Here is a 12,292-nt window from a genome sequence, read left to right on the forward strand (position 1 = left end):
GGAAGGGAAATTCCTTCTCAGGGTTTACGTGAACAATGAGTTTCCCTGAAAACTCCAGGAGGCCGTTCCCAGCTCCTCCGCTGGCACCGCTCATAGGAAAAGCAAATGCTGGAAAGGTTGTTTCAGTTCATGACTGACCTCCGTAAAAATCTCAGTACCGGTGAACTCCAGTGTAGATCAATGTGACCTCTTGCTTCAGAGTGGTGGTGGTGTGACAGCATGTACAGCACGCAATGCTGCTTTTTAATAGAAAATACAGCTGTCGATATGCCACCACGCTCAAATCGATGTGCCAGCAGCCACACAGCTCTGATCAAACCAAGTTCAAAGTGTTGCTGCTCAATCCCACACTTACGATACCAGCCAAACTCCTCAATTTTAATAGAAAACATGGAAAAGACACAGACACAACGTGTAACCGTGCCACCACAGGTGAGGGGTAAACACTTGAAAGCAGCAACCCAGATATTACACATAAAAATCAGCAAGTGCTGTAGCCACCTCATCAGAGTTGTGAATGAAATACACATTTTGGGATATGTCTGTCAGCCCATTTGTTAGCAAGCTTTTGACAACTGGGCATGCAAACACAAATGAATGTGCCTCTGAAACGCTTCGTTAAAATATGCTCAAAAATCCATCAAGAAACTCTTTAAAAATCTTCTAAAAGCAGTTGACACAGAGCAGCATAACATCTAATGGCTATTTTAAAAAAAAACTGTGGCTCTTCTGCTGCATTGTTTCTGTTGCATTAAAATGTCAGTAATGGTTAAAATGTGAAAAATAGGAAAGTCTCACCAATTCAAACCAAACCGCAAACCACTTTGTAAGATCATGGAATTCTACAAGTTAACAGACAAATGAACAAACATGCACACCAATAAAACTGCACAAGAAGAAACATGCCAGCTTCTATTTATTTTCATTTGCTGTGTTCTGCAGTTTAGGAAAAAAGGGCTGTAGCAGTTGCGTTTTGTTAAAGCTGGAGGTAAATTTTGGAAGTTTTCATTAAAGAATTAGAAATAATTTTCTTTTTCAAAATGGCTTCGATTCAAAGCAGGGATGTGAATGGAAAAAGTTACAAAAGCGTTTCAGAACCTGAAAATAGGGAAGACTGGAAAAAACATGAAGTCATCTATGGATAATGCTCTCCAAATATAAATTCCTACGCTCACTCTTTTGGTAATACTTTGATGTGTGCTGTGGTTAAAGAGAGAGTTGAAAGAAAGGACAAAAAAGAGGTAGGTTCTTTAGCTGCATATATGTGCAACTCATTATTGCAGAATTTTAGTTCAGATACAAAAGCCAGTCTAGAACACTGGCACAAATTTTTACAGAAGTTTCCATCTCATGTTTTCATAGGGGTTTAGAATCACTAAAGAATTTCTGATTCCGTGAACAATTCCAAATACTAACCTCGTTCTACTGACAACAGGCACACCAAGTATGTAGCAGGCATGACCCAGCAAGCCAGGGAGAAAGGCTGGAGTAGAAAACTGTCTGCTCTTCTCATGTCCACTTTTTCGGCATACACGAGGCCAATCTCTCCTCCCTTAAGCACTTGGAAATTGATGGCGAAACTATAAATGTTTGAAAAACAATTCACTGACTTATCACTTACAAAACCAGCTGAAATAGGGTAAGAAGAGACAATGACATTGTTAACCTACAATACACTGAATCTCTACTTAGCTTCTTACATCTAGTAAAGGTATGTTAGCACATTCACAACTTTTGAGAAAAGAGGCTGAAATCCAACCTTAAATAGCTCAGTTACTTGTTAAGTCCAGAGAAATACTTGCTAAAAAAAACAAACAAACAAAAAAAACCACACACCAAAAAAACCAAATCCATGCAGTTAATCATCAAACACAAGTGCCACGATAGCAAATCCATTTGTGAGATTTTTTTATCTTGGGTTGGTCACTGAAGGTGTCAAGAGTCCTACTGACGCTAGACAACTGGTTGCTCATTTAACTCAATTTTCTGAATTAATGTAACAGCAGAAATGCAAGAATATACGGCAATGCATTACTGCACAATTTTAATTAAACAAATCTTATTTAGCTGATGTTAATGACTATCCTGCATGTAAACTCTTCCTGTTCTTCAACCAACCTAGTTTTAGGCTCTAATTGGCTTGCAACTCAACAGAAGCAACTGCAGGATTGGCATGAGCCGCTATAAGAAAAAGAGTTTAACTATTAATTGTAACTAATCACGTATTGTTTATCAAATCTTTACAGTCACTTGGAAGAGTTCCTAGCTGTAGCAATCCCCAGTTCTTACAGAACATGTTTAATACAACAGCGGTAATGAATGAATTAAATTTCATTCACATAGTGTGAAGAAAGTAGAGAGAAGTAGGCATTATTAATCCCGATTTTCCAGATGGGAAACTGCAGCACAGAAGAATGCAATGACATGCCCAAGATCACAGGCAGAGAACTGTAATTTTAACTTAAAGGTTCTGATGTAAAATTTTCCCTGCTCAATACAGTTGACTGCTGTTCTTCAAAGTACTCAGGACTGACAAACACAGCTTCCACTGAGCACTTCACACACACAAAAAAAACCAAAAACAAAACCAAAAAACCCTACCTTTTCAGAGGCAAACTGACCTATATTTCCATGATAAAAAATAATGCAAACATTAGAAGCCGTACTTACATATATTATTAAGCATCTAGTGGTATTTTTCAAAACCAGGACACATAACCAGAGGGTTCTTCTTTGCTGGTATCTCTTTAATACTCGTTACCTTGCCCTTTCCCATAAAGCCACTGCTTCCTCTTGCCCCTTGCAGACACACACAGCCTGTTTGTAGGCGCTGTGCAAGCGAGAAGGCTGAAGACTTGCTAGGATTAACGCTCTGGGAATATTTCACATGAGGAATACAGAAATATACCCAATAACAGATTTCTGGAAGAGTTCCAGAAGCGCCTATCTAAGGTAATATTAGCAAAATCTAAAGGATTTCCGTTTGTCCTTCCTTCCTCCCCCCCATGCAAAAACCTTGCAAAGGCGTTAAGGAGCATAAAGTTACTTTGCGATATTTAAGAGGCTTTCTTAACACTGCTGCTTCAGTCACCAGCCAAACAAAACTTTTCTTTCGCCGTTAACATACCACTCGTCTCATAGCTGTAACAACCTGCACTTGCAGCCAGGGACCAGTAACACTTTTCATGCGTTGTGAGAACAATCCTCTCAGAATTAAATGCTGCCAATCCTGCATTTTCAGTTTGCAGCGAATTAACAATAAAAGTATCAGGAAGTCCTACACTTCTGAAATGACTTACTAAAAATATCTTATCCCACCAGAGAAAATAGCAACAAGAACTTGCTCATCAGTTTACAGTAACGTACTTTCCCCAACACAAAAAGTGCTGGTGATACCAACAGTACAGAGAGATGTTCTTCTTGGTATATGCAGATGATTAAACCAAAAACCCACTGTAGACTAAATTTCGGCTGCAAATATGCTGATGTCTGCTGGAAGCAGCTTTGCAACCTCCTGTGGAAAGAGTTGTGATTTTCACCTGTGTAACCTGGATCCGAATCCGAAGCTCCACTCCTCCACTCAAAAAAAAAAAGAAGTTACTGGAAAAGGAGCTCGCCGAGACCGATAGAAACATGCCCATCAGGCAGCTGTACACACATCTAGAGTACTTAAAGTATGAGATTATGACAAAAATATAAACACCTTTTCTGATAAAAGTAAAGCACTATTAAAAGGAAAGAGACACACAAAGAATTACCTCTGCTCTTGCTGAACGATAAGTAGTCAGAACAAGACAATCTGCATGCTTTGAGCCGTTAATAAAAAGAAGAGCAAGCGAATGAATAGCTTTCAGATGAATCCAAATAGTTTTTGTTTCTCTGCTGCAGTTTCACCACTCCCACAGGGTAATTTCTACGTTCGCTTTATAACGAAAGCAAAGTACAGGTCAGAATAAGAAAGGGAGGAGACCAAAAAAACTCCACTATATTAGTCAAAGTTTGTCAGTCTCGCTATCTTGTTTTCAAATGGGGGAAACAGGGCTGGTGTGACCAAAGGGGATTTAGAGGGGGTGTTCTACTTACGCTTAATAAACCAGAAGCTCAGTTCATCTGCATTTTATATGATCTGATGGGCAAAAGCAGGAAGCAAGAAAACCTTTCAAGTGCACGATTTATGGAAAGATTATCATCACATGACTAAAAAGCACAGAACAAGAAGGGCCAAATTCAGCTTTCATTTACATCGATGTAGATCTCTTACAACTCTGTTGCCTTTGACAGATTTATTCTGTTCAAAACAGAATAAAATATTTGGTCTTCATAAAGACATAAAGCCATTTTTAAACCAGAATTTAGCCTCTGCTTTGCAAACACAGCAATTGTTTCAGGTCTGTTCAATGCAGAATTTCTGTACCGGACAAGAACCACACGATCTATTTGTAGGGTATTTTTAAATACCTATCTGCCACCTCTCCTCTAATCACTGTCTCCAAACAACCCATCTACCCATTGCTGAACTACACACTCTTGTGCACTTACATGCTCCTATGAATGCTTTAAAATCTATTGTAAATACTTAAAAAGCAGGACAGTCTGCAAAGTGCATTGGAAACTCTCTTGCATTTCATAAAGGAAGTTAATGAAAGCGTACACTCACTTTATTATTTGGGGAACAAAATACAAGGATGTAACATCCAGCAAGCTACGGAAATTTTTGTTCAAATGAGAATGAGAAACGGTAATGCTCTGTTTTTTTGCTCTGTTGCCAGCAATTAAGTCTACATTTCCATAAAAAGCTGGTAGATTAGATGAGCTACAGGCCATTATTTTTTTTTTTTTTGGTCTCTTATGCACGGACTTTTATACTAAGAGGGGAAAGTGTGAGAGGTGAAAGAAAAGCTGAAAAGGAATGTTTATTAGGATGCTACCTGAGTGCTAAGGAAAAATGTCAAGTAACAAAGGGGTAAGAAACTAAGGGCAAACATTATGGAAGACAGTGAAACAGAACTACCCTAGCAGAGGCGGCGTTTTTTTCAGTGATGGCCTCAAAGCACTGCTGTCCCTTGAGCAGCTCGCTCAAATGGCAAAAGGTTAAAAGCACCGAGGAAAACCTGAATCATCTGACCTAAAAACAGAAAAGAGGAGAAAAAAAATGACTTTGTAGTAGTAGCAGCTCACTTTTAATATGATGCCCTCTTTGAAATACCAAAGGACTCTATTCCCTTTTGACAAACACTTGGTAAAACACACACATTATGTGTGCAGACAGCAGAACCATAATGGCAATTCCTTTTATTAGGCTAGAGTCAGAAACCTCATCTGTATCTCACACGCTGCAGCAGCAAACTGTGAATCAACTGGGTGAATTTTATACATGGGTTTTTGTGATACTACCAAGTGTTTCACTATTCAATAGAATGTAACTTTATTGGTATGTTCAAAAATGACACGCGGATCTAATTATTACACTGGCATCTAATAAACAAGTAATAAAATGTTAAAAAGGCAGTTATCACAGAATTCTTAAGGCTCAGTCTGAAGAGAACACATGGCACGCTTCATGGAAATAGCTGAGCAATAATGTATGTAGTTGAAAATACAGCTGGTGGTCCATACACTGGGATTTTGATAGTCTTTAAGTATCAGATCCTCAGGTATTTTCCTGTACTTCAAAACTGTCAGATCTGTCTCCAGCATGTGTAGCAGCAACCCCAAGAAAGATTCAAAACAAGATAAAAATCTTTTTTTTTTTTTTTTTTTTTTTTTTTTTTTTTAAAAAGTAACTGTTTATCATGCTGTCCAGGAAGTGGTTCTGTTTGAGAAATCCTGAACAAAACCGAGTGCCGATTTATAAACCTGTCTTCACTGGAGGAACTCAAGCATCCTTAACCAAATGCCGTGAATAGGACATAGCGTTCATGTATACAAAACACCTTCTGGGAGACTTTGCATCCATACAGCAGTGACTAGATTACTGGTGAGTTAGCTGCTATCAGGACTGGGTTTATCTTACTTAGCTACAGGTGCCAAAAAATTACAGGCTTCCTTTAAACTATGTTCTTGAGCAGCTGTCAAAAAGAGGCAACTGCCGATGGTGAATCTTGTTAAATTCCTTAGGAACAAAAATTTACATGAACATCAGAGACAGGAACAGCTTTGCAGGTCAGCATGACAGTGAAGCAGACTTTTCAATTCCCCTAGGCAAACACTGCTTTTTCCAACTGGAATGCAGTGTTTCCCAAAAAGAGATCTTAGCATGAGAAACCTCAAACCTGTTGCTCTCAGTTTCTTGCTAATTAACTCAGAAGTTACTGGCAGACTGGAGATGAGGAAGGGTAACGGAGTCACATACCCACATAGATGGAATTCAAGTGAGGAACTAGACACAAAAGGAGTAAAAAGAGTACGGAGTAAAAAACTTAAGGAGCAAAATCAGAGAAGCCGTTCTGAAGAACGGAAGTTGTATGCAAAGATGCTGTCCCCCTGACCAACATGGCTGCAGATAAGGAGCACGACCGACCTCTGTGCAACGCGGCGTGTTACCAGCAGCGGTCAGGAACGCTCGCTGGAGATGCGCCGAGCTGTGCTTCAGGCCATCCCCGAGGATCCTGGCCGAACACGTAACGAACAACGGTGGTGACACGCGAGGTAACCAACCATCTCATTCTGCACAAATGCACGAATACTTGTGGCTTATTAAAAATGTTTGGTGTTTTGTTTGGTTTGGGTTTTTTTTGTTGTTGTTGTTGTTCAGCACCTTTCAAACACTGTTTGTTTCGCAAAACTTTGGCAGAAATTAAACTGGGGGGGGGAAACAAGTGACGTGATTGCTGCCGGACTCCTGAATCCCAGTCTTCTACCATCATCCTCTTATAAATCAAAACCCTTTAGAAAAGATAATAAAGATCTGGATGATCTAAAACCAATACATTGCTAAAAACATGACGTTCTTCATTCAGAGTGAAGACAACTCAGAGCTGTTTTGAGTTATGGGAAGAATTAAAAGCAGCCAGAGACCTACAAGGGATGGTGCGTATCAGGCAGGGAACCATGCATCCAACTGCTGCCAACTCATCTTTGTGCCACAAGTAAGTAATGACAAAGATGTTCTTTGAACTGCTGCATTTGAATTCCATCATTCATTTCCTCAGGGTCCCCACCAAAAATTGCGGAAGAAAAGTAAATCTAAAAAAATTCTTTCTAGGTTGATTACACACAGGAATAGGAAAAATAAACGCATGCCTGTCTACTAGTTCATTCAAGACATATGCCAGACAGGAGGTATTAGTCACTCTTCTGAGCACAATATTAGGATGTTGACTGCAGCCAGTCAAAGACTGACGCTTAAGAATGGAGCCATCAAGTTCGTTTCCTGGTCAAAATTCACAATCAAGAGAGATATTTCTCAGAGGGAGGGTTAAACATGGGAACAGAGCAGAAGAAACTGAGACTTGGAAGGTGACTGTGCCTCAAAGTTTAATTGTCATGTAATTCCTCCAGAGGAAAGGGAGTGTTTCTGCATGACACAGCCAACAAAACATGCAAGAGTCACATCCTGGTAAAGCATTGCAGCTCCAACACATTTGACCCCAGAGGACAGCTTTATGCATAGGAACGCTGGCCAGGTGAAGATAAAAGGAAGGAATGCAAAGAAAAGGGAAAGGGATTTACTTCTAGGGAGGTATCAGGAGGATACTGCCCTTCTTGTGGGAGAGGGCTTACGTCTGGATCCCCAACATGCCCCTCAAAGGATGAGCCCAGTAGGTCTTTGTCACAGTATTTTGAAAGTCCAGGGACAACCCTCATCCTCGTCTAAGTGGTGACGTCAGGCTGAAGACCACAGTTTAGCAGCATCACCGAAGACAAGCATACTTACGTTAGCCATCTCTCAGGCCCTGGCCAAGTCCCACAAGAGCGGTGAATTGAAGATAATCTTTCTATACCCTCCACGCTGCAGGAGGACTACCTGCTGCTTCTGGGGACTGAGGTACACCTGAACTGCTGTTCCTTCCACGCTTCCCATCAGTTCTGTCCACCCTGTCCCCCTTGCCACTCAGAGGGAATACCGCAAACAAAATTAGTTTAATAAGCCATTTCTATGCATAATACTGTTTCAAATTATATATCCATTACAGCGTCTTCAAATGAATCTGAGGATAGATTTGACTCACTTTGCAAAATCTGACTCATGCTTCTTGGGTATGGAAAAAACAGTTTGCAGAGTTAACTCCTGTAGGCTGTAAACTCTTGAATCTCACTGTAGTTTTATTTAAGCAACAGCCATGTTACCAGACCTCTAGTCCCTTATGCATCTTGAGCACTGGAGCAGAAAACAGGGAGAAAATAGTAAGCACGATGTGATTTAAAATAGTTACCTTTTGCTAAGACAGGAGCACATGGTGTGCATGCTTGTTTGAGGAAGAAGCTAAATAGGTTTCAAAGACAGGTATGTTTCATTTCACTAGATAAAGTTACACACTGAAAGTCTGAAGGCAGGCAGACTAAGAAATCCAGTCAGTACCAGATGTTTGCTTAGCTAGTTTAGCTTCTGGATATGAAGGCCAAACTTCCCTATTGTGCAAGTTTTATAAGATTATACCTCCTTTGATTTCTGAGGAACCACTTACCTATTGTGAATCTGGACAGGCTCCTTTGAATTTACACTATGTGTACATAAGAACCACCAAACCTGTTCAAACTAATTACATGAAGGGGAAGTTCCCCTCTTTATTCTTTTTACTGGTGCTCTTGGTTATCGTCTAGGTTCCCCTCTGATGGGATTTACACACACGGCTTTCACACAGCAACTGTGCAAATACTGGAGCTCCAACAGCCAACAAAAAAAACCACATAAAGTCTTCTGAATTTTCAAATATATACTTCCCTAGTGGATGGGATTCTATTTAAGACTGGCCATTCAAAATTATACAGATGATTTGTAATGTCTGTGTAAACATCGGATCCGTTCTAAGGACATACTCAAAGGCCGCTACAACACGAGCTGCTTCTGAGAATCAAAGCTGCATTCATGTTTCCTCTGAAAGCAGCTACTACTTCAGTAAACAAAGTATTATTTTACTTGAAATTATTTTCAGTGAACTGCTAATTGGTGATTCATTGTAAACTCACAACCTCAAAATGCTTCATGATGCTAAGAATCTTCCGAGGCGGCAGATTCATTTATTGAAGAAGACTAAAAGAGAAAATATGCTCAAGATCAGCCTGATCTGTCTGAAGTTCCAGATACCTGGTTCTGTTGTGCCAGTGGATTTGAAGGTTTTACATCAGATGCTAAAAAAAAAAAAAATCCAGAAAATGTCACATCGTTCAATAGCAGTACTGTATCCTGAGAATGCAAGTTCAGCTTCCTTCGAGCACTTCTATGGCCCAAGAGAGGAAGAGTGATCCAAAGACGATTCCTGGATCCAGCTTGCAAACTCGCACAGAACACTGGTTAATAGCTAAACTCCTCCATCAGCCCTCTGGCGACCTACAGGGGCTACTGAGAAAATACAGCCAGACTCCTCTCATGAGCACACAGACAAATGGCAAGCAGCAAGAGTCACGAGCTGCAATAAGGCAAGGTCTGATTAGACCTAAGGGGAAAAAAAGAAAAAAAATCTTCAATATGAAAACACTGGAAGACAGGAACAGAAAGGTTATCAACTCTCTGTTCTTAGAGATTTTCAATTAGTAAAGCCTATTAGCAGCTCGACCTGTCTTCCACATCAGCCTTACTTTGAGCAGGAGGTCGAACTGGACTGCCTGAAGAGTCAAGCCCAGTTTAGCACCAGCGTGATTTAATAAGACAATGCAGCCTGCTTCAAAAACGCACGCTACGGTGTCCTGCTCTACTGGTGAGACACCTGTGAAACAGCGGCCCAGCTACGTCCCGACTGAGCCCCGGACACAGCGTGGGTGTAGATGGAGCGCAGTCACACGCTGTCCTCCAGACCTACAGGCTTCCGTCGCTTCTCCCAGGTTGTAATTCCCCACTGACTGCTACTACCTCAGCACTTCGTCCTGCCAAGAAAGGTGGGAGATCCAGGTCCTACCTGGTTTGGATTTTCCCCAGGCAAGCCATTCTAAGAAAAGAGAAAACATTTGGCAGCAATTTGATCAGAAACAGTTGCTGTTATGTGAGCTTGTGGATGGGGAACATGAGGTCCCTGCCAGCCAACTCACCTACCCGAGCAATGACGTGCATCAGGCAACCCTTCACACCGGCTGAAGAACATCCTTCCAAGAGGATTTTCTTCCATAGAAACACCACCTCTCTTCTCAAAAAATCATCTATAGTAATTAGTAAAATTAGTCAACAATTTCCCAGAAGTCACAAGTTGCAGTCCAAAACTAGAGCCGCTCAAAAAACTCCCAAACAACAATTTTTACACTGCTAAACACCGATTGCATAGAAATGTGCTGATTTCATCAAAACGCTCTATAAAAGGCAACAAGATTGGCCGGCAGGCCAGTCTGTCCAGCTTCCTGCCAGGCCGCCTGCCAGCCCTAGGGTGGGTACTCCGAGCTCCCTAATTCAAAAAATAAAAGTCAGATATGAGAAGGCTCCCACGGGATGGGGATTCTGCTTCCTGTAGCTGTCTAATTAAAATAAATCCTGTATAGGGGCGTGTGTACGTATAGGGATGCCTCCGTTATCATACAGCAAGAATGGCTTCTCAAGAACAGAAAAAGTTTAAGAAAATTTGTTTTATTTCAAAAGACAGATGCCATTGCTAACAGCACAGGAGGGAGAGGATGAGACATCTTGCACAAATCTGTGAGAGGAAAGACAATAGCAAAGAAATCCAAACAGCAAGACGACAAATTAGAGGTGGGGGAACCCTGTCTTATCCCTTCTGCAGTATGTATGCAGCTATTGCATTTAATTAAAATAAATTACAGCTAGCTTGTATACGTACCGCAGGGCTTTTATCACCCCTGAACTGAAACACAGCGACTCTCAGTAGCCATCCTTCAGGAGTACACTCTCTCTGTGTTTCCAGACGTGGAATACAGATGCTCTGTCACAGTACAGTTGCAGCAAGGCTGACAGACCCACGCAGAACAAAAAGCCCAAAGAGTTCTGCTTTTATACCATCTCCTTCCTCGGCTCTGTATGTGGGATTCTTGCCAGGACACTGGTAACATTAACGGAGAACGCGAAGCTGCACATCAGTGTGTGAGGCTGCTTCTAAGCACGGATGTTTCATTGGATAGCTGTTTCTTCTAAGCGTGGTGATTTAACTCCATTGAACTAAACTATTTCTGCAACGCTTGGCTGTACAAGATCCGAGGCGTTTTTCTGGTTAACTGTTCTATCCACATAGCTTAACACCCGCTTGAATTCACTTCTTGCATTTGCAACAGTGGCAGCATCTCAGGACAAGAGCTTCTCTCTGCACAGAGGTTGACGCTGGCTGTGCCGCACGACAGCCGGGCGAACTGTCCGTTGCTGCTGGTAACGGCGGTTTGGTACGGGTACGTCAGCCCTTCACGTCTGAGAGCCAGAAGGCGATTAGGTGCTCAGGAACACTGCTGAAGTGCTGTGCCACAGGACCTGATGGTGATGCAGAGGATATTTAACAGCCTGACAGTCTGCTTTCTGGTGATACAAACTGCGTTTCCATCACCATCAGGCTATAGGTCAGCCACCCATCCATGATGCTCCAAGCTCGAGCTGATTGATGTGTAAGATTAGCCAATATTAATGAAAAGCAGTCTACAAAGGTCTGTTACACCTGGAGGTTTTGAAACTCCAGCCTGTTGAGTAAAATGAACAAGGAAATACCTCTTGACAGACCATGCCCCTAACAGAATTAGAGACGCAACGTATCCAACAGTACTCTGAATTTGAAGCTGTTCAGTGGCTGTTTGGACAATAGAAAGGATCAATTCAATCCTACCTTAAACAGTGGGCGAATATCAGTCAATCAATACCATTTGGAAAAAAAAAAATATTCTATTTATTCTTGTCTTTCTGAAGGCATGAGTGAGAAGGAAAGGGATTTTAAGTAAGCTTATAGAAGTCCATAATAATACCAATTCAAGGTTTTAAAGTGCTTTACCAATAGCAAGTAAAACATACGCATCTCTGACAGGAGAAATGAAGCAGGAAAATGAAAAGCAACTTGTCCAAGCTTACGCAACAGATGAGAAGAACAAACAGGATACAGATCTCCAGGCTCCGTGTCTGTGTCCTGTTACCCTTTCATTTAAAAAAAAAAAAAAAAAACAACCCTAAATCTTATTTCGCACTACAACAAGGTTTTCCACATAGGTTTAAGTGTTA

At 41.1% G+C, this 12,292-nt stretch overlaps 1 protein-coding gene across 44 annotated transcripts in view; it reads right to left on the reverse strand.

The window, feature by feature from the left end:
• LOC309589679 (uncharacterized protein) overlaps positions 1-12,292 on the reverse strand; it is a 124,378-nt gene that overhangs the window by 42,047 nt on the left and 70,039 nt on the right. For 31 of the 44 annotated variants that reach the window (XR_014227971.1, XR_014227972.1, XR_014227990.1 and 28 more), the window contains one exon: positions 10,923-11,560. The exons of 9 other annotated variants lie outside the window; for them this stretch is intronic. The gene's annotated coding sequence lies outside the window, so the exon portion shown is untranslated. Of the gene's footprint in view, positions 1-9,820; positions 10,086-10,185; positions 10,294-10,922; positions 11,561-12,145; positions 12,209-12,292 lie in introns of those variants that run through there. 4 more of the 44 variants (XR_014227988.1, XR_014227989.1, XR_014228010.1 and 1 more) reach the window with 4 other exon arrangements.

This window comes from Platalea leucorodia (assembly GCF_965183815.1).
Source record: "Platalea leucorodia genome assembly, chromosome: 4".
In the NCBI taxonomy this organism is placed as follows: domain Eukaryota; kingdom Metazoa; phylum Chordata; class Aves; order Pelecaniformes; family Threskiornithidae; genus Platalea; species Platalea leucorodia.